The sequence below is a fragment of the Galleria mellonella genome, unplaced genomic scaffold, assembly GCF_026898425.1.
Source record: "Galleria mellonella isolate WM207_F2 unplaced genomic scaffold, CSIRO_AGI_GalMel_v1 utg74, whole genome shotgun sequence".
Taxonomy (NCBI): Eukaryota; Metazoa; Arthropoda; class Insecta; order Lepidoptera; family Pyralidae; genus Galleria; species Galleria mellonella.
Window position 1 is genome coordinate 207,270 of NW_026442147.1, and position 24,673 is coordinate 231,942.

General features: G+C 29.3%; 1 protein-coding gene across 1 annotated transcript in view; it reads left to right on the forward strand.

Moving 5' to 3' along the window:
* The first annotated feature begins 8,965 nt into the window (after positions 1-8,965).
* The window catches only part of LOC113516069 (cGMP-dependent protein kinase, isozyme 2 forms cD4/T1/T3A/T3B), a 146,347-nt gene continuing 130,639 nt past the window's right edge, over positions 8,966-24,673 (forward strand). The window contains exon 1 of the mRNA XM_026900417.3: positions 8,966-9,366. The gene's annotated coding sequence lies outside the window, so the exon portion shown is untranslated. The remainder of the gene's footprint in view (positions 9,367-24,673) is intronic.

Genomic DNA, 24,673 nt, shown 5'->3' on the forward strand with positions numbered 1-24,673 from the left:
GTTTTTGTTTTATTTCTAATGTTTACATTTAAGAATAATATAAAAGTATAATGAATGTGGGAGGCTGCAACAAAGATATACAAGTTTTAAAATTCTATTGATTTTTTATAATTACCAAATACACCTTATTTTTTTTATTAAAAAAATCAATGATGAATAATGTATATAGCTACTATTCCTAAATTCTAAATATTCTCTGGCGTATTGGGTCTATAGAATGGAGCAGGTAGGTAAAATTACATATACCTACACAATAGGCTCTAGACAAGTGGTATGTGAATCTGTTAATGATAGAAAGAAGTAGCGACGTCCTGTCTCATTCTAAATCATGGGGCTCGCCATTGATAACGATTCCATTGATGATGTTTATTGGATTAAATGAGTTGAAGAGATTGAAGATGGTTTACATCCAAAAATCTGTAGTTATATAACTGCTATTATTATTGAAATAAAACTATTTTGCAAAAAGTTCGTATTAATGATACGTAAACTAATCATTGCATTATTGCTAGTTATATTTACTGCTGTCTATTACGTAAAAATTGGCAATGTAAATGTGTAAAAATAAATAACATACATATATAGGCTAGAAAGAGAGACAACAGCAGGACATTCACCTACACAATATAAGTTCTGATTTGGCGGAAATATAAATAAAATAAATTCTTATTTTTTTTTTTATTTAAAATGTATTACATTTTAAAATAATACTTTAATTTTATCCAAATAAAGTTCAAAATTTCCACGAATTGATATAAAAATTATAATAAATACACACACATCAAAAAAACACAGATACCTAGTGTAATAATTGTATGACGCAAATCTGTTGTCGAGACTCTTTCATTAAAAAACAAGTCTTATTATGTTACATATAAAAAAGTTAACAAAAACATAAGAAACAAAGTGTTATAATTCAGAAGCGTCACATGCATGCATTAATTAGCATAATTTTGCTTAAAATTTGTAGTAAGTATAAGATAAGGTACATACTGCCCTTATTTCTTCAGATCAACAACCGCGCAAGTGCACACGCTCTGTTTATCTAATACCTACATATACTAGTACCTATATAAATGTAGAAATTAGATCAACGCACAGTCGAAATTTATTAAAAAAAGATTCTTGTAACTTTCTACCTAAACGGTATACACGAGTAAGAATGGATGAAAGATTTTTTTTGTATTGGATGAATATGGAATGGTAACTCCGCCTGCGCTAACGGGATACGCTGGCGGGGCACCAGTGAATGGTGATCGATGAGGATGAAAACAGGCCAGTTAGCCCATCATGATGAATTCATCTGGAATTAATAATGATAGTTTCCAGGGGCAACCGCGAGGAGGCAGGTCGACCTGGTTTGGTTAGGTTGGGTGTATTGTTAGCAATGGGATTCTTAGTCTCCATTATTAACAATCCCTTTCCCCCCTAATGAAAGATTATTAACAACAGGAGTTATGTATTCACCAGAGGGACAAATTGTACAAAAGTTGTTTGCTAAGGTACCTTTGTTTCAAGCTGACGGCTCACCTGATGGAAAGCGGTAACCGCCGTCTATAGACATGAGTAGTACCATAGACATAACAGAGTATATTGTTTCGCCCATGATACACCCATGCGTTGCCATTTTCTAAGGAGTAAGGTGTTCTACCTCCATACCCTGTAAATTCACTGCCATATCATACTCTTTAAACCGAAACACAGTCATGTAAACAAAACTGCTTCACGGTAGAATCAAGAATGGGACAGAGGTATTCAAGCAATCGACACAAAGTTTCCCTCTGGTGGGTTTGTATTATTACCTATTATTGGCTTAGTACCTATTTATTAGTATCATATTTCGAAACATGTTCTTTGCAGAATTTCCTTTCAATTTACTTCAAAAATGAAGAGCTACATTCGAATATATTTTTACATATGCATGTTATATGATACTTTATTTTTATCATCATGGGTATATGACTATTTTAATTTGCTATCACTGAATGTAATTTGATACAAGCATTGTGATGTAAACTTGTAAATAATATATGTGCGCGCCAAGGTTTAAATAAAATACTATTTCAATCATAAAATCGGAATGAAGATAAACACGTAAAGATCATTACACTGTCCATATTCCTATTCGTGATTCACGCGAACTGACAACTACTTACCTATGATACTATAACCATGAACTGAATGTTTAGATTATCATAGATTCGTTCACTTCTAACAGACCATGAAAAAAGATGGTCCAGCCATATTTATGTAATAACTGTGTGTTTGGGATTTTTGCGATTATTGAAAAAATATTTTGTTTTATGATTTTTTTTAATGAGAATAATGATAAAATTGTATCTTGTATTTCATTTATACCATATTTAGTTGGTATATTAAAAGTCTGTATATTATTTGAATAGAAATTCTTCAGTACATTTTTAGAGGAAATAAAAAAATTATCAATTTTAATTTTACAATATAGTAAGGATTTCTCCATATTTAAAATGATAGTGTCCTTGAAAAATAACATACTTCAACGAATCGGTAATTAATAATAATAATAATAACTTTATTTCATAACCAAAATAATTAATTGGATGTTTTATTCAAGTATCAGTCTCCTACGGTAGCTCGAATTACGATAAACTGTTTTCCACAAACAAAAATCAACTTCATCAGTGGCAAAATCAGCTATTTTGATTTAAAAACTAAGTGTTTAGTTTTATTTAATCGATTTAACTGATTTTGATAAAATTTATAAGAAATCAATAACTATATCATTTCAGATAAAAAAAAGAATTTTTGAAATTGATGTGCAAGTTATAAGGTAACAAATATAAAAATACAACCAAATTGAAACAAACCACCTTCTTTTTGAAGTCGATTGAAAAATCGATAAAATACTCTATAATAACAAAAAACAAGTATCTCAATTTAAAAATACAACAATTTACATTTTAATTGAGATCAATTATATTATTGAACAAACAGTTTTAGATAAATATATATCTAAATGAAATCTTGAATAAAACATTAACTTCCTACTCGTCATTTCTGTCCATCATTAACACTAGTACGACGATTGGCAAACATTAATATATTTTTTTTATTTAGACACTTTTCAAATAAATTTGTACTATATTCTGTAAAGAAGAAAATATTACAAACCAATGGGTACAGTTTAAAGGCGTTAACAAATCCATACTAATATAAAAGAAAAAAACGATGATTTTATTTCTTTGTTTGTTTTAACGCATTAATTTCTGGAACTATCAGTCGGATTCGATAATTTTTTCTTTTGGTGGCTTACTTCTTGAAGAAATTTATAGATAATTTAACATCATGATACGACCAGGGGTGAAGCCATAGGATACAGCTAGTCTTTTGATATATATTTTTATCCCACTTATAACAATTCTATAATGCAGTGTGGAACAAAATAAATACTAAAATATTTAGATCGCGCGCTATTAATGTTGATTTGATTTCTTTCAACATCTAGCAAGGCAATTTGCCTTGAATATATTTTCAAGTAGTAAACATAATAATGATTCTTGTATCCATTCTTCCATAAACTCGTTTAAAACAATTTAGATTCCTCCACGATATTATTAGACTGGCCAGACCGACTAGCCCGCCTACTTACCTTTTAACCTCGCCAACGCGAAATTTATCTTATTTTTACTAGTAAACATCCGATTTTCAATTATCGACAGAGGTTTCTTGAGGGGGGAAAGAACTGTTAGTAATGGGGTCTAGCAACTCCAATAGACATTGTCAAATCGATGTCTACGCGGTCCTCCCTTGAAACGTAATTTATGTTTGAATTTATTCTAACTGAATTCTATTTACATACTTACCTGTCGTCCCACCCCTCACTGGTGCATCGTCAGTACCCATTAAACACATTAAAAAATAGGGCTTTCTTGATATCAAAATTATATTAGATTATTTAGTGCATTTTAATACTACCAGTTTTTATTTTTCTATTTAGAATTAATGTGAAAGTTAAGATATTTGTACGTTTGTCGCTCAATCAGGCAGGCAAAGTTGTAATTACGTCCCTGATGGGACTAAAAAATGTATTAATAAAAAAGTATTTCTATCATTTATCTAGTACCCATAGTATAAGCTTTACTTAGGTCACACTAGATGGTGTTGGATGAAGTGTCCACGTAAAATAATTACACTTATACAGGTGAACAGAATTTTGTGTGAAATGTTACACATAAATATACTTATGTCTAATATAATATGTAGCTTTTTTTAAGCTATTTAGAATGGTAAAAAGCTGATGGCCCACCTGATGGAAAGTGGTAACCTATAGAACCATGGACATAACAGAGTGTACTGTGTCGCCGATTTAAACCCTTCATGTGTTGCTATACCTGAGGAATAAAGTGTAACACAGCCATCTATGGTGTGAAGGGTGTGAAGTTTATATACTGAATCACGTGGGCAAATCCGCGGGAGTGTAGTATTATATTGCTTGTGTTTCGATCTATAAGAAGTACTAGGAAGATAACATACCTAGACAACACAGCCGATATTTTACAAGTGTATATTTTTCCGCAAAAAAAGTGATGTCGTTCGTGAAAGCATTGATAAACACAACATGTTTTGTAGATACCCCAAATGTATAAATGTGTTTATATATATATTCTGCTTCACAACAAGCAGTTTTTCGCTCCACAGACGATAGAATAAATAGAACTTCAATACTAATAAAATTAAAATGGAAGTATGGGTGGACATTACAAAATAATTTCGATGTTTTATTTCACGTAATACATCGCATGACGACATCGATTTAAGATCGAAGTATTGAAAAATACATCGAATGCTTTTAAAAAATGTAATATGGTCTACTAAAATATTGGCAATTGAATTGTATCAAACTATTACTATAAAAATTGTATATGGGAATTGTATTGATGATTTGTTATATATATTATTGCGGATTGACAACCGCAGTTAAACTTTTGAGATGTTTTAAAAAAGACGCTGCTGCCTATCTCTCGCCCTCCGTTAGTCGCCTCTTACGATACACACGGGAAAAGAAAGGGTGGCCTATTCTGTGCCGAGACCACATAGCCAAGATTCCAAATATGAAGTCTTAATTAAAATTACGTATCAGTCTCCTATATCCAATATTTTTATATAAATTAACTTCAAAACATAAATTAGAATTCTCCCATGAATAATATTTATTAACTAATTTCTGCGAATTGAACTCCCTACGACATTGCAAACAGCGATTAAAGAAATGATTTACTTTAAATTGTCAATAAGGCAACTGTCTATATAATACGAGTTTAAATACAACATAAAAAATAGAATTTAAGTAAACAAATATCAAAATAAAATTAGCTGTATTTGACACACCGAAAGAAAAATATCGATATAAATCGATTTTATCAAAGCATCAACAAAGCGTCGTTTGAATTCGATGACATCTTAAAATACATTGAGTGTTGTTTATACAAAATGTCCATCCCTATATGTAACTGATACGAAATTAAATCGCATTAATTACAAAAATAAGGAAGTATGTTCAGAATTGGTGACGTAATCTCATAACATAGGAATAGTTTCTTCGATATTCGAAATTCAAACGAATTCTTTTGGAAATCGCTTAAAATTTCAAATAAAATTATTTTAGGTATATGCTTTTTAATATTATTTTTATAACTCTTTATTTAACGAATGTCACAATCAATACCTATTGAAATTCTCATATAAGACGCCTTTGTTATTCAGTGCTTCGTTATTTTTAGTTTGGGTACACTGTGCAAAATATCGTGAAACAGATTCACATCATACTCACCTTGACTATAAATGTAGCTAGCTATTTTATAAAAATATGATCTAATCACGTTAATTTATATTTACTTTTTACTTAAGAAAATACATTTGTATTTTAAAAACAACCTTATAAGTCTTAGCTAATCGAGGCAGTAAGTTTTGGTTCACTAAATAAGTGATATAATTTTAAGAAGTACCTAATTTGTATTTTAACTTTTTTGTAAAGTATGTCTTGTCTTAAATATTTTGCATAATTTATAATTAAGTAATGTAAAGAATAACGAAAATTTTATTTTTATTATATGGTCGTTTTTTTAAATATTAACGCTTAATTTTACTTCGATTTTTATTTTTTAATTAATACATTTTTTTATATAGTCAAAGTGACCACACCCAAACTGATGGTAAACAGGAAATGTGATTCAAACATGAAAGTCGCCATCACAATAATTTATACTGTGTCAGCGATCGTCATCTTGTCAGCCTGCTAATGCATTTCTATACGTTCCTATTAAATGCCATATGATTAAACATATGTCAATTAATGTCTATGAATTTATATATCTATTACTAGCTTGAACCCGCGACTTTGTTCAGGGGGCCGGGATATATTCATTAACCAAGAAAAATAGGCCTATATACTTTTCTATGCAACCTATAACGCATTATCTATTTAAGGCACTACTTTTAGCATAGAAACAAATAGACAAAACTCACTTTTAGATTTATATTATTAGTTATGAATACGGTAGGTATTATTTTTTAAAGTTCACGGGTGTGAGTATATTGTTCTAAACATAGTATACTTGTCTGTATGCAGTCTATGCACAGATTATAAATAATCAATGTTGGTAGCATACAAATTGCAAGGATCCATTCACCTTTCAGCATGCCTCATTCATCTGCGTTAACGTCTCTTGTCCATCAACGATGACGTTACTGACTATTGTTATATCATGATAAAATATTATATTCAATTGAAGTAAAATATTTAAAAGATCAATATCTCTCTATCTGTACTAATATTATAAAGATGAATGATTTGATTGATTGTTCGTTTTTAGTGAATAAACTCAAAAACTACACAACTAATTTAAAAAAAAAAATTCAGTCTGACAAATTGATACTCTTTATTGTTTCGTTCAAAAAATCTTTTGAACGAAACAATAAAGAGTATCACACTGTACTGTAATCACAGTAGTACCTAAACATATAAATACATACAATTACAGCTACATTATCAGCGAGTAACATAGACTATACTTTACTAATGACATTTGTTAATTTTATAATTTTTGGACAATTATTATTAATTATTTCATTACTTAATTCTTTTTCTGTTTACTGTAAAAGTATTTTATGATATCTTCTTCTTCATAACTTGCAAAAAATATTCAATACATTTCAGATGTAATATTGTTACGACATCCATTTTTTAAAGTTAGTTTTATTATAAGTAGTATTTATGAGTAAGGTTTAAATTATTTTTTTAGATAAATTTTTATTATTACCAAAAAAAAAATTTAATTCACAAAAAAGGAGATATTTTTTGTCATAATCCAATTTTTTTTCTTGCTACATCGATCCAGCCTTTATAATGATGTATTAAGCATCGAATAGCATTTTATTTTATTTATGTAGATTTCAAACTTTTACCTGCGACTTCGTCTGCGAATATCGGAATAATCAGTAATTAAAAGTTGTTTATAATGATGGATTCAGCCGTAAGGATGTCAAGAGTTAACAAACAAACTCACTTTCACATTTATAATTCCAATAAGGATAAAAAATCTAAATATGGTAGACCATAAACAGGTTTATTATAAATTAAATAAATTACTTAGTAAAATATTATGAAAAATTCTAAAAGTATTTTTATTTATAGTTAAAACATAAATACAGTAAATTAGGCTATGTTCTCCCCAGAAGTGGGATGTTATGATTACGTATACATGGTTATATTTTTACATATTTACATAAATACTAGTTTTTGGACGTGATTTTACACAACTAGTATATATTGACTTGCCAAGATAGAAAATAAATAAATTTGACGGTTTTTTTAACCTGGAATGTACTTAGTAATAGTAAAGATAGATAAGCTAATGGCAAAAAATTTATGAAGTGTAGTAGCACTGATGTAATTTCCGAATAAAGGCATGATGTAATCGTTGCATTTCTGTTTTTAGATCCAAGCGCGACATTTCACATGGTCATAATTATAAAAATGTATCTTATAAAATAAATGATCTGTTCCTATTATAATACCGATATGAGAACCGAAATATCGAAACAATAGTTACATTTTACAGTGTTAATAAATTTTAACGTAGATTATTTTTTTAAATTGGAAAATGTAATCTTTTTAATAGATAAAAAACAAATGGTAGCTCCTGTTACGCTGGGTGCAAAATTTGTATGTAGATAGGTAGTAAATAAGATAATATGTAGCTAAAGTGATAATAAAAAATGTCGCGAGTAGAAGTTAGTTTTTATTTATCAAAATAATCTGTTTCGGTACAGTGCCATCTAGTGTAGAATAGCGACATTTGTCGTGAAGATCGATATAAGAATTAATCGGTAAAAAATGTAATCTATTGGTATTTCTATATAAGACAAGGTATATTTATAGCCTAATCTGATTTAATTAATATTTTTTTTAAGTATAACTATAATTATACCTGTAGACAATTAACAGCTGATATAATGGCTATGTTGATTATGTATCTGTTTTTGCAAAATAAATTAGAAATTAACTAATAAGAGTAAGTAAAAAGTAAGCAAAAAATACGGGAAGGTCTGTCATACTTTAAATACCAAATTGCCAGGACTAAGTGTAGGGTTACCATCTGTTCAAGTTTCATTGGATATGTCATTGTTTGCAAAAATAACTATTAGGGACCGTTTGAGCAGTGTTTTATATCGAATTTTAAAGTACTAAAAATACATAAGGATTTCAGTTAGTGCAAAATTTATAAAATCCGAGTAGGTTAAGAGTTAAAAATCTGTAGTTTTGTAAAAACTCAACATAGAATAAATATATTATTATTAATTATAATATAGAGCCAATGTACATACATTCTGTTGTTTAGTCATTCATTCATATTCACACAGCAGCGCGTTTTTATTTATACCATATACCGCTTATCGACGCATCTTGAGCGTACAATATTTCTGTTAGTTTAGTTGCCGTACGGGTCGCACACAAGCAACTCGTATTTATCGTTCGCGCGTTGTGCTGCCCTCTATTAGCCGTCCCGCGCTGTCAGTTCTGCTTCCAGTGACCTTGGCTCATCGGTCCGCGCCGTTCATTGGCCGCAAGTAGCCGAGACGAGTTCTGCTCTTCTTGCTTCAATCCCCAAACTATGCCATTTGTTAAAAGACAAAACCATAACGCCAGGATAAATCGCGCGTGTCCCGACCGCGTAAGATGGTAGTGACAACGTCACACCTGTCAAAATGACGTGACGTGACCAACCATTCTTTATAACCTTATAGTGAATGTTGTTATATTACTATTTTCTTAGTGCAACTCGAAAATGACTGTCAAAATGTGGAATACATCGTGTAATGAACTCGGTAAGTAATGTGTTTACGTTACATTGATGTATTTTAAGGTTATGTAATGTGATGTTTTGATCGCTTGCTCGCCGGCTTGTCAAGCGGGGACATGAACGTTTGATAGTCATTTACATTACAGCAGACAAAGACGTGATCTCTGTGCGGAATCTAAAAATAGAACGCACAGTAATGGCGGTTAATCAACAGTTTACTTGTAGTTTAAGCTCTGCTGATGTCTATTATTTGACGCAGGATCAAGTATGTTTACTTACTATAGTCCCTCATTGTTCATGTTTTGGTTAAAAGTACGAGTGTCATAGTAACAAAAACATTAAGTAGTTAGCCGCGGTAACACGAATAAAAAATAAAGTGTAGGTAGTTTACCTTCTTCGATTAGTTCCTACAACTAGCTACCTGTTGTTTTGATTAATTAAAAGTCGGTGATGAAACTACTGGTACTACCTAGTGATATACATTTATTCACTTAGTACCAGTAACAGCCATGAATGTTATCTATTTATATAATATTAAATTGATAAAATATTTGATAACGTTAAATAAATGCAATTTTTTGCTATTAATGTTAAGTGATTCGACACAATTAAAAACCTTAACGTTATTTCAAGGTTTCCTAATCTTCAATGTAATGTTTGTTGTAGATACCTTATAGATAATAAACAAAATTAATAAGATAATTATAATCTGGCAAATAATAACGATGTTATATTATTATTTTAGGCAGATAGATAAGTACTTATTTGTATCAATCTCACTGTGAGATCGATAACTATATATCTATTTACTTTTATCTTGACGTCATCAGCTAAATATTTTACCAAAGTCAGTCGTTATCGGTATCTAATATAATAGAGAAATTTAGATATAGGGCTGCATGAAAAAAACTGATGTGAATTAGTTGGTATTTAGATATATGTCACGCATTATATCTAGTAAATAACATAGAATTTTTGTATGGAAAACTTCCAAGTATATATTAACATATCTACCTATGTACGTATGTAACAGATAATTACGAAAACAGCTGTTATGGTAGATATCACAATGTTAATAGTACTTACTAGTATATTATTAGGTGTTCTGTGGTAAATATTAGCAACATTAAGTCCGCACAAATTTAGGTATTTCCAATGGTGACCGTAAAGTCAGAGATTTTTAAATATGAGTATTTTTTTATACAACTTAGAATGGCAAACAAGCTGACGGCTCACCTGATGGAAAGTGGTAACCGTCGCCTATAGACATGAGCAGTACCATGGACATAACAGAGTATACTGTTTCGCCCATGATACCCCCCATGCGTTGCCATTCCTGAGGACTCAGATGTTATTTCTTTGTACCCAGTAAATTCATGCCATATCCCACCCTTCAAACCGAAACACAGCCATGCAAACACAATTGCTTCACGGTTGAAACACGAATGAGACAGAAGTACCCAAGCAATCGTCTTTTGTACAAAGTTTGGTGAAATATACTTAAAAAGAGACTACAATATGTAATATAAAATGTGGAATATAAAGATTAAATTAAGTAATAGAGTAATTACAAGTTAAGGTAATATTTCGTTTAACTATAGGTAATTATATAGATATCTAAAAATAATCTTAAACGCTCGATTTAACAAAACAACTCACGTAGGTGTATGAGGCTTTATACAATTATTCCTGACCAAAACAATTATAATATTTCCTCTGAAGTAACTCTATTATTAGAATTTAAAGTACCAGACTAGCAGAATAACTTGTAAGATCGACATTAGAATATTAATATTGTTCGTCTTAGTTCTAAAATAATGTTACTTTGCTGCTAAACGACTTTACAAAATAACTTTATTATGAAGTTAATAGTGTTGTTACATTTAACTCATACTATTGATCAAGTATATAATAAAGTTTCCAGTGTTAGATTAATATATATATATATATATATATATATATATATATATATATATATATATATATATATATATATATATATATATATATATATATATATATATATATATAATTTGGAACAAAGAAATATTTAAAATGATTGAAAATGGTCTGTTTTCTGAAATCTGTTAAGAAATCATATCAATAGGAGATATATTCCCGTTTTTGTATTATTTTATTTAATATTGATGCATTGTATAAGCTAAAACCAATCATGCAACGTCTTTGGTATGCCCTGAATAATTAAATTGTAATTCGAAACGCAATTCTCTGTCTAGACATGTCCGTTGGATGATTGGTAAAAAAAAGTGGTGATTGAAAATGTTGGTTCTCGTGTATAATCTCTTTCTGATATTTTTCTACTTCTATCGATCTTTAATATTATAGACGAAATATTGGAAACTATTATTTAGATATGTACGGATATAGACAAACTATTTTTGTTGTTTCTCGTTCATATTGTTCATATGGTGACTGACACCATTAAATATCTAACATAAGCAATGAACTTTAGGTTTCTGGAGAGACGTACGATCATGATTAAAAAAAAAAAAAAAGATTTTAAAATTAAAATTAATACATTTAACGTATTTAATATTCTAGTAAAGATATGCAAATATCAAATAATTTTTCTTTCATAACATTCAAATTTATATTATCGTCAAAGAATAATGATTATTAAGTAACTAAACATAAGTTTTAAAAATTTTACAAAACTTACTAAATTGGAGAGAGTTAGGGCATTTTAAATTAATAAATAAAATTTGTTTGTATTACGAATACTTAAATCTTCTTTGAATGATTTTTTTTTTGTGGTGAAATAAATCAAGGTGATATAATACATGTTCAAAATTAAAGGAAAAATGGTTACAAAAATAAATTTGACAGCTATGTTTTATTTTTTGCAATGGACATTAAAAAGGTATCCAGACACGATCAACTTAAAGTGAACTTGGTCTTTTATATAATTTTTGGGCATTCAATGTTATGATGGAAATTTTAACTATAATGCAAAGAAGGGTTAATTTACTTGATTTGGAAATATTAGAAGATGATACATAACACTTAATCTATCATATATTTGTGTTGCTCGGAATAATATATAATTTTATTGCGAAGAAGTCTTTTATCGTATAACAAAAATACGTTTGGTCCAGAAATAGCAAGCCGTTGCTTAGCTGTTTTACTAATAAGATAATTTCTATTTTGAGATTGATGCACTTCGCCTTGAAGTTCAGTCACCACATTTGTTGTTTATAAATACTTTCTCGCAGGTCACTATTTAAGGTCTTCATTGCATTGACTTTTGATATTGAATTTGAAAATATACTGTCTGTATTCGATACCAAGGTTTCAAGGTTTGTTATTGAAATGTTGTTAAATAAAAATAGATCAGAAAACATTGCTTGACTTCTTTATTAGCCATTTATTTAACGAATATTCGGTCTCAAATATTCTTTTGGCAAAGTATTCCTACATAATCTAGTATTCTTGAAACACATTACATTTTTTTGCTGTTAAGAATTGAAACAGTTTAATTTTACTTGGAATACTAGTACAGGTCGATATACCATATGAATAATGCAAATATGCAAAACTTGAGAAGTATTCCTTAGTCAGGACGCGTGACTTGGGTAAATAGCAACTTTTCGAGGTACTGCCGTGTATTGAGTGCAAATAGCTGTATTATATTTAATGGTGCATAATATCGCATATTACTTAATAGGTATAACGTAACCAATTGTAATACTAAAATTTGAATATTTGTCCTTACTTAGAAGATAGTTACGTACCTATATTTTTTACTAACAAACTTTTCTAAAATAATTTAAAGGATATTTTGAGATTTGAGAGGTACGTATTACAAATCTTCATTATCCAGTTATTTGGAATAATGCAGTAAATGTCAATCAATTTGAAATTGAGACTCCAGTCCTAGTACATGTATTATTTATTTATTTAAACTTTATACACAGTAAAATTCTATGTACATTTGGCGGTCATAACATCGGACGGTGTTCTTACCAGTTTACCTTATATATTCAAATAATAAACTCTAATACGAGTCAAGATGAATTTAAACATCCGAATACCTTGGTTTATGAATTTGAATTGTAAAACTATTTTTATCCTTAAAGAGTACCGATTATTCAAGGGAGAAATCGTTTAAATTTGAGACGTATTAACATAACGTTTATCATTCTTCAATCGTTTTCTAACATTAACTCCATTACGTTTTATAAGAAACGATTCAGTTGTAGATTGCAACGTTGGGTAGCATTTTGATTAAACGATTTAATTAAATGATACTTGAACACTTTCATTTTACGAAATTACGTTAATCCAGTTGCTTATATTACACAATAAAATTCATCAAAATTGTGTATTAGAGCTATAACAAGCTTATATTTAATTACGTTGCATTTGAATAACTTCTTGAAGTCAGAGTGTCCGCTGAAATGACAACTATAATGGTTACTATATTGTGACAAACACTATCGGGACAAGTTTAGTAATTACTCTAACGAATATATTTTCGAATAGTACTAGAAAATATTATGTATTAACCATATATTTCATTAAAATACTCAAGTAAGGTTATAGTACAAAATTTAATTATTCTACTGAATTATATAGTACGCAGCTAAATAGGTACACAAATCTTTAGTTACTTTACATAAGTAAATAAATTACATATTTTTGCATCTAATATTATTCAAACAATGGTTGTTTTGTTGTGGAATTGTAAATTAGGATTTTCCATTTAAATAAATAAATGTCAAACAAATTCGAAACCGCTCGGGTTCATGTCTGTTTCTAAAAATATCCTTTTATTGCTTCCTGGTATGCTATAGATACCATATCATTAGACAATTATGTAATCAAACAATTTACTTTAGTATATTGTATTCGTAGTTTAGTAATAGTAGGTAATGCTTTCTAGGTATCATGTACATTTTAAGTAGTCATATCTATGTTTAAATAAATATATTTTGTTCATTGTTTTATCTTAAAAATTATGTCCTCAGATATTAGTTGTCTGTTCATTCTTACAAATCATAATAGAGAGTAGATCTAATGTTATTCTCTAATCTCACTTAAATTTCACTAGCCCATCACCATTTCCTTAAGGTTGTGGCGTTGAACTAGAGTAAGTGTGCTAAAATCTATAGGAACTTTAGTTTTCTCTAATCGAAATAATTTCATTTCACTTATCATTATTAAAGCTTATAGAATATAACAATTAAATGAAGTGAAAACTAAGTTGTATTTAAAATAATAATAAAATGATTTGAGAATACTGCTAAATAAACTTTATATTTGATAAATAAACCACAATTCAAATAAGGAAACAATAAATCTATAAATAAATTTTAAAATTAGATTAACTTATACTACATATAGCATAATTAATATTTATAGTTTATTGTGTTCATAATGTATAACAATACCTACATACCTATTCAGATTATATATTAATCATTATAGTCTATGTGGATGGTGTGGATCAGAGAAAATCATCTTTACTAAAAGCTTTATTTTTTATGAATTAACAACAAATACATAAATATCTACTATTTTTTAACTAAAATTTCTTGCCGATGCATACATTACAAACACAGTAGTGTAATTGTTTTTTAGTGTCACCTCTGTCATTGCATTTTCAGTTTGTAATTCCGTGAATATATTATACCTATCTATTCCGTCTATCGTCTTTATAAACGCTCTTTTTTATTGTTAGTGAATTTGTATATAAACCCCATGTAGATTTACATACGAGACTCATTAGTGTGTGCTTTAATAGTGATACCAAATATATTATTATTCTTTATTTTAATTAATAAAAAACTACGCATTATCCAACAGTTGGCAGAACGTTTTTTAGAACTTTTTAAACGATTTCAAAAAGATTGAAGTTCTCATTCGGTTTTCCTTTTTTTTTAAATTTGTTATTACATAACTCTGTCAGTTAACCGGATCCAAAAATATATTTTTATGTTTGAAATAGTATACTTAGGCATTGGTCCTATAGAATTTTTGTCGAAATCGGTTTAGCAGTTGTATTTTTAAATTAAAATAATTGGTTTTGCTATAATTGAAGTCGGTTTATTTTGTTGAACGTAATCTTAACTCCTTCATTTGCCACCGAACTCTCCATCTAGCTAGATGCATAATACATATAAAATCTAAAAATATCATTTACAATTTTATAACGTACAGATATTTTTGAGTACTCTAATACATATATACTTCTTGGAGAGAGCAATTCCTATTCTTTACGTAGTACTAACAACCTCCAACTCATAATTCCTACTCATTCTTCCTCTTTCTACTCCAAATCCTTTTCCGTGCAAGCAGTTCGTACGCTCAATCGTTGCCCATTTTTAAAAACCTAGTTAAATCCCACTGCCTATTCTTATAGTCACTTAGCCCTACGTATTTTCAGTTTTATGTGTGTTATATATATGTGTGTTAGTGTGGTATATTTGTATGTATTTATGCGTATATATGTATGTATATGTGTATGTATGTATATATATTTATATATGTGTGTGTATGTATATATATGTATATATTTGGATGTATGTGTATATGACTATGCTATCACAGACATTATTTTTTTACAGATCTATTCTTTTTAACGCGTCACCTACCACCTATTTATGCTTTAATTCCTTCTACCTAAAGGTTGTCTGGAAGAGATTGCTTAGCAATAAGACCGCCTTTTGCACTACACTATACGTATTGAAAATTGTTCAACAAATCCTGTTACGTTGGTGCAATAAAGTGTTAAATAAATAAAATACCTACAGTTAGGATTAATATTTCAAGCATTTTCATTTAAACACATTCCTCGAACATAACTGTACTTGTACGGATATTTATTAGCTAGAATATGGTTACATTACGCATACAAATCGGGTATTCTATGCACGTTGATTTCGCATGGCAACTAAAACGGACTATAGTTTCGGGCATTAATATATTCTTGACTTGTTGTAAAAACGTTGTATTGTAACATTATTTTATACATGTTATAATCAAGTAAGTGAATTCCTAGTTTTGTTACTAATATATCGCGGTTTCAAAGGAATTTTCTCCCGCAGGCTTGTAACCGTTCATAGACTACAAGAACCGTTTACCATCAGACGGACTGTATGCTTGTTTGCCACCTTCGTGGTATAGAAAAAAAATGATTTGCCATTAGTATGCCATTCATATATGTGATCCTTTAAATGTATATCGTGATGAATTGCCCTAAAGCTTATAATCTCTTACTACTGTTGTCCCCTTATTTATAAAAACGCCACACTTCTCATAAACTTATTTTACTATTGAATTGTTTTATCTTATTCTTTTATACTAAATTCTTAGTTTGAAGAAAAGTGACAAAACAGTGTTGTAGCGAACTCCTTGCTACATTTTTATATTCTTATTGTCATTCGAAATTTATATATTTTTCTAACATATTGTTTTTACATTAAAATATATTTTGCTAATGTCTGTCTCTTAATCTATTCTGTAGTTTTCTATTCTAAAATCCTCTCATTGCATGTTAAAAGTATTATCTCCGTTTCAAATGTTATAGTTAAAAACTAGAATCTCATACGAATTTATTATTTAGAATTATTGTTTTTTTTTTACGGTAGGTAGCATACGACCACGGCTATTCACTAAACAACACTTTGAATTAAATATATTACGTGTAAATTGTATTTATATATTCTTTGTTGCACTTGAACAATAGATACAGCGCTTAGTTTAACAACTTGTTAGCAAGGGAGTTGTTTATGCAGATAAGATATTTTTTATAATTTTCAGGGTGTGTTTTTTTAATAATCAGGATTTAATTTATGAACTTTTTTTTTCTGCTGCTACTATTTTCAATTAATTTCGAAAAGGCAGACGTTATCAATTCAATTGTATGTTCTTGTATATTTTATGTTATATATCTGTATTAATTAAATAGTTCTGATTTTCTTATGATACTTTAATACAAAGTTATAATAGTTTCATTTAACCATTGCTTGGTTTTTATATTTCAACTATAACGTGATGTTTTGTTATTTTTTCCTGGGAATTAATGGTAAATTTGAATTTGATATACAATATTAGCATGATAAATAATAATAATAATGATAAAGGTTGATACTTTTACTTTTTTCTTTGCCTATATTAATATTATACCTAATAATTACAGTATTTAAAGGTTTTCATACTCGTATCTGCTATCCAGGATGTAAAGAACAATCTACATCGTTTCCTCTTTACCTTGCATTTCATGATAATGTTTTCTGTGTATATATATTATGTAATCATACTGTATCTTTCTTTGAGAGAAGACAAATAGTTTTAAATCATTATATTTTTATCTTTATTTAAGTCTCAATTATTTTAATATCCTATAGTATATGTGTGGGACATGTAAACTCGTACAAATACCCGCATCATAAACTCAGCAATCAACAACGCATTAAAATTTTCTACCTTGGAATTAACATTAGGAAAGTTTTATAAAAAAAAATACCGTAAGTCCGTGTGTCATCACGGATCACTTCTCGTAACACGTGCAATTCGTGGCAATATGCCAATGAACTAATATCATGGGTTACTCTTGGCTATCGGGCTGTCTTCCGATGAGGCCATAAATCTATGTTATTTAGCGCCAGCTACGGAATTAAATTGGTCTGTGATAATAATCTGTAGATGTAATAAAATTGTAACGAGTTTTTTTTTTATCTACCTACAAGTAGAAACAGAAAGCAAGCTGGCGGCCTAATTGATATTGAAGGCTTTCTGTGACTTATAAAAAGAAATAACACATTAGATAGTTAATCCATATTACCCACCTTATACAATACTTTTCCACTCACAAAAGGTAAGCTAAATTATAAATAAAATTTGAAACTTTTAAACAGTGTTATCTAATTTAAACTTAAAGGGGGGAGTAAAGGAATGTCTTAGTAATGGGAATCAGTGTGGTCTCTTTCGTATCAATGTACTCTATCGATCCCCACGTAGCTTTTCTACATTCATAGTTTCGTAGAATCTGTTATAAAAAAATTCCACGAAGTAGATTATTATTAAAAAAAAAAGTAGCATAAAATATATTATAAACTAGCAATCTAATACGGCTACGCACGAGAAGAAGTTTTGAAAATCAATAATCACAAAAACCCCTTATAATATATAGTATCTTATTTATCTTCCATGTACAGACAGCGACCAGTTACGATTTTATTATATGTATACGTATTAATTTGAACACGATTCTCCGCTTTAAAATTTATGCCGACAGTTGTTAAAAAAAATATTAAAATTCTTGCACTTGTATATTATGCAGGCTGTACGTGCACTTAGGAGATAACTGTACTTGTTAACTAAAATATTCAAAAGTATTCACTACGAAACACATTATTTGCAAAACAAAAAGAATTCAAAGAAGCTATTGCTAAATAGAATACCAAGGACTGTAATTTCTCAGAAGTAAAACAGCTATTAATATGTACTATTTTACATGGTTGAACTAACAGTGTACGCTGGTTTTTTCTTACTTGACATATTTAATAAACAATTTTTGTATATCAAAATTGTTGAGTAGTATACTACATTTATAGATTACGGAATACATCAAGCTTTATGTCATATTATGATAAATATGTCGAATAAAAAAAAGAACACAAAACGGCTGGCCTGCACAATGCGTAATCACTTCTTGAGCGATTGCTAAATATAAAAAATATTATTATTACTTACCATGACTGCTTCCTAATCGCTTTTTCTGACAAATAGCATCATTAATAATTAAGTGGAAATAGATAGAACTAATTTATAGTAGTAATTTTAGTTTCTAAATCGCTTTGCAGAAGCAGAACTAACCATCGCTTGCTAATCGTTATTGATTAATTCGCAGCGTGTTAAAAAATTGTCTTTTATAAAAATATTTATTTTCATCAACAGATTCCGGCTACTCCACCAAAAACTGTAGTTTTTGTCAAGAGCCAAAGAGCTTAAATACTATGAATTTATTAAGCGTACTTGACTAATTATAACGACCATATTCAGTCTTCATCATCAGACCAGCTCGAAAATATCACTGAACTTACAAAAGTGTACCAAATTTTAGATCTTCAAGTAGTAAACAAATAGATTCCAAATTTTGTGCAATGACACTTACATACATAGCAAGTTAAATAAAAGCTTATAATTAATTAAAATTGACAGCAAATATTGTGAAATTTTCGACTATCACAAACTATTTGTCAGATATATAATAAAGTGGCCAATGGTTTGAACTTCATATTATAATAAAGGCACGTAATATCATTACGTACGCACATATACATATATTACAATATTTATTGTCAATGAAAAATCGAATATTATAAAATACCTCTGTTTGCTTGCTAAGTATGATTAGCTGGTCCAATATCTTGAATAAATATTTCAACAGACATACATATATGTATGACCTACAAGTAAATTATTGATATACATACTGATGGACAAATACGCATTAGATTTCTAACCGCGGTCAACAAATGCTGTTTGTTATTAGACCTTGCCCCCTAGACAAGTAGTAAACGAATCTATTGTAGATAACTAAAACTAACACGTTTTCGTTACCGTGATCACAAGAAAGAACAAGGAACTTTCTGTCTCGTTCTATCTCATACGTACGGCGTCGTTAATATATCTGTCCATTTATATGCCACTTGTTTTGACGGGCTGGTCTATTTAAAAGGCCTATGCTTAGACTGCCCCAAACTTGCAATTATGTACTAAAGAATACCAATTATTTATAAAGACAAAGTTACAGAATATCGGTTAATAGTTCAGAATTACAGACTTATCTCAAATTCATAAATGATGTGAGTACATCAATTTACATTTATATCAAATGGCGTATATTTATAGTTTCAAAGCAGTGATGATTATCACTTTAGAATATTTTTGGATCTTTATGATCTTTTTTAATAACATAAAAGCAATTGTATAAAAGAGCACGCGGCTCACCTGATGGTAAGTGATGACCGCCGCTCACAGGCACCCGTAACATTAGAGAAATTGCAAGTGTGTTGCTAGTCTTTTAAGAGGGCATATGCTCTTGAACGTTTCAATGTCATATCTGTTCGAAAATACTGTTGCTGAGCATTGGTTTCGTACTTTAGCTATACGTAAAAGAAAATATCTATAGAAACACACGGTGGAGGACCGCCATTCATCTAGATGATCGGGATAAAACTTTAACTTGTGGCGGCTTATACAGTGGTGAGATTCAACAGTAGGTTTAATAATCCCTCTGAACACAATTATTAGAATTTTAAACTTTCCTATCCTTAGATCTCGATGAATGAAGAGTCGTTAGAGAGATCTTACATAATGTCAAATATTTTTTTAACTTTGGTAAAATTTCAAACATCATTCATAAAATATCGCAGTCTAAACATCATAGATTATAGGATTGCATTTGATATTTTGATACTTTTTAACTATTTTATATTAGTATTAAATAAAAATAATGATTTACAATACATAGTGTCCGACCAAACTTTCGGTTTCGGCCTAATTTTGGTAAAAAACACAGATTTCTATCCATTTGAAACTCGGCCGAAACCGAAATAATCTGAGTGATTTTGCGCTGCGATCGGACGTGCTCGGTGCAATGAGCTACCAATGACGAAGCGTCATTTTGCCTTACCTGTGACTTTTATTTTGTATTATTTCTAAATAATATTTAAAAAAAAAGTAGGTAGTAAATTCAAATTAACTTCTTATTTCGAAAACTACAAATAATTTATTTCAAACAAGTTGTGTGTTTCAAATATGTTATATTAATGATTAATTCAAATATCAGAGACTTAATAAAAACAGTCTGTAATTGACTATTTTTCTTACCACAAAAATATTACCGTATATGGCAGCTTCCGTCATAGATTCGGTCGAAATTGAGGTCGAATCTAAAATTAGATTATGGGTTTCGGTTTCGACCGTAAAGAGTAGTCTCGGTCGGACACTATCAATAAAGTCCAAATTGTTTTAATAACATATTAACAACTTCGATAATGTAATTTCCTTTGCAAAAAAAATCTACTTAAGATTTTATGATAATATTGATTATATGATAATAATTATGATATTAACAGAAAAAAAAACATAAAACCGTGATCCATTTATAACCTCACTTAAAAGCTGGCTCTGAGTAATAAGATAAAAAATCCTGTAATTACAAAGCCGAACCGACACGTGTTGAATTTTACAGCTTTCCTCTTTTACTTATCAGAAGTGCGACATTAAAGAAACACTACCATAAAATTTACATTAAGTTGCTAAAATTAAAATTATTGAAGAACATAACCATAAAATTAAGATTGAGTTATTAAAAAAAATTGCATACTCGTATGACTAACTGTAAGTAGCATCAAGAGTTTTGTACCTAAATGACACTAAAGAACCTTTATAATTTGGTCATATAAGAACTTTCTGTCGAGTATAACTAAATATTGATTTATTTATTATTTATTTAACACTTTATTGCACCAACATAACAGGATTTGTTGAACAATTTTTAGTACGTATAGTGTAGTACAAAATGCGGTCTTATTGCTAAGCAATCTCTTCCAAACAGCCTTTAGGTAGAAGGAATTAAAGCATAAATAGGTAGGTGGCGATTTAATTATTAAATTTCATTCTTTCTTAATTGATTAACGGATTATTCTGTAGTATAATTATATATGAATAGTTTTTTTTATTACATATGATAATATAAATTTCAATAAAAATATATACCGACTTCCATTTTACGAGAATATATCTTTTATTTTAAAAACTTAAATAATTATACTACAATAAATACAGTTACAATCACTAACAAATTTGGTGCTGAAATAGGCGAACGAATCAGGGATTTTTATTTTTATTAAATTCTGCCACGTTACTTATTAAGAAATTCTAATATACAAATTTACATCAAAATATTTAATAACATTATTCTCAAAGAAACAAGTTCAAACACTGTACAAATTAAGGCTTTCTATATTAACTTAACATCAGAACGTGTTGTTGTGTAGGAAGTATGTTTAAAAGTTTTTGTTGGTTTTCGATTCATTTTTCAATTTCACTGCTAAACAGTGGTTTAAGGGAGTGTCCTTAAATGGGTACTATCAACTTCAACCTGTATTTTATAATATGTTTGTTTACATTATAATCTCAATAACAAGTCGCAATTCAAGGAATTAATTATAACTAAAAACAAGATTTACAGAACTGTTTATTCTCGTCAACATAAATTTTGTTTGTTTATTAGCTTGGTAGCTTAAGGTTAGAGTCTATATAGCCCTGCAATCGTGAGGTCAGAAGTTCAAATCTCGAAGTATGCCAATGAGTTTTATATCATACTAACTTTTCCCGCGATTTCATTCGCATAACCTGTATATGCAAGTAATATTTGTTTAATGTGTTCATGTATTTATATAATCATAATGTGCAGTAGTTCTCCATTGCATATATATATATATATATGGATATTGCATATATATGGATATGTACGTATAATTGTTTATCTGCAACAATTTAAATTTTTTTTCAAGCATTATTATATTTTTATTTTGCCAATTGACAATTAGGTTGACTAGGAGAGAATGCTATAACAGTATTAAGTCCTTTTGTGCCCGACTTTTTTTTGTAATGGGGTAAATAAATAAAAAATAAATAATATAAAATAAATAAATATAAAATAAATAATTTATAGATTGATTAGGATAATAAGCTTATATGTGCATATATTTTCTGTGACAAATAATATAAGTAGGTATGATGAACTTTATGATGATGGATCGAGTCATTAGGGACTGAGAAGTGTAAAAAAAATCACTTTCACATTTTTAATACATGAAAATGTACATACAATCATTTTAAATACTTTATAAAATACATATGTATGAAAAAAAATAGGCCATTTTATAACAAACGATACCTATACCTAACACAGTTGGAGCAGGTGTGTTGGCCAAATGACCTTCATTATAAGCAATGTCTCTAGTAACTGAATAATTGTTCATTTTACCATTAAACGCAATTATTGGTGTAAATTCTGTATAATTATTTGTATGTATTTACAAAAAATATTATTTAAGTCTACCAACTGTCTGGTATCCATAATCTTTATTTAGTTTGGAGGTAGATGACGCTGTATATTGAAGGGTTTTACTATATTTTATAATCTATAATCAGAGATAAAGAGATATTATAATATGAGGTTGATGATTTTTGTGAAATGAATACCTTATTCATATCTATGTTACCCATCCAATGCACTTTCATTTCAAATTTTGTTCTTTTTTTTATGGCACGACATGTGATCACACCATCTTGATCGAAAACAGACACAACATGGTCCATAAATATGATTAACCGAAAAGGGAATATTTTACTTTCAACGGATGGCTACACTATGTCGCTTCACTAAGTGCTTTTTCATGCTATGTTTGAAGGTTAAGGGGCGAAGAAAACATGTTACGGGAAAGACTATACTGAATTGTCACGGAGTTGGCAATATAATTTGTATGTGAGCGCAGACGGTCTACCGTGTTCGAGTGCAGTTGCTAGCCCATCCTCGTGGTGCGATACCAGAAAAGGGAAGGTGGAGTAAGGGAATGAAATTCCTCTGAGCACTACCCATGGAATAAGCGGTAGAACACACTGAGAGAGGCTGCATTTCTACATAATTCTAAAGTATAGCCGTTTTGTTTTTCAATTATTTTATATTACTCTTACCAGAGGGTGTCTAAATATAAAAATCGTCCGCTTGTGTATCTCTGTCCCTCCCATATAAACGCATTGTATACTTGACGATTATAGTAGTTTTCATGTATGATATAAGAGTTTATAGTACCTTACATGTCACAGTATATTCTGTGATGTTCATTGTACAGTTCATGTGTACAACATGTTCATCAGACAACGATTGCTACTTTTCATCAAGCGAACCATTAGAATGTTTGCAATTCCAAGTTACACATTTTTTTTTCAATAAATATTAAAGTTCATAAAATTTAAAGTTTTAAAAACCAGTTCAAACTATTTATCGTTATAATAGGTACAAACCGAGTCGTCATTCGCTGAAGCCTTGATTGTATCTAATTTGCATCAATGACGTTATTATCTCGGTAATAGTAATAGTTATTAACTTCATGGAGAGGCAAATACGAATACACTAAGTATTTTAATTTGGTCCCGTTTTACAAGGTTCCGCTGATAACAGTACCTACCTACGCGTTTTGTTTTTTATTTTTAACATCGCTCAGTCAACAGTCATTGTTTACGGTTGTTGTAGAACAAACAGCATTAAACTTATTTGCAGACATCAAACG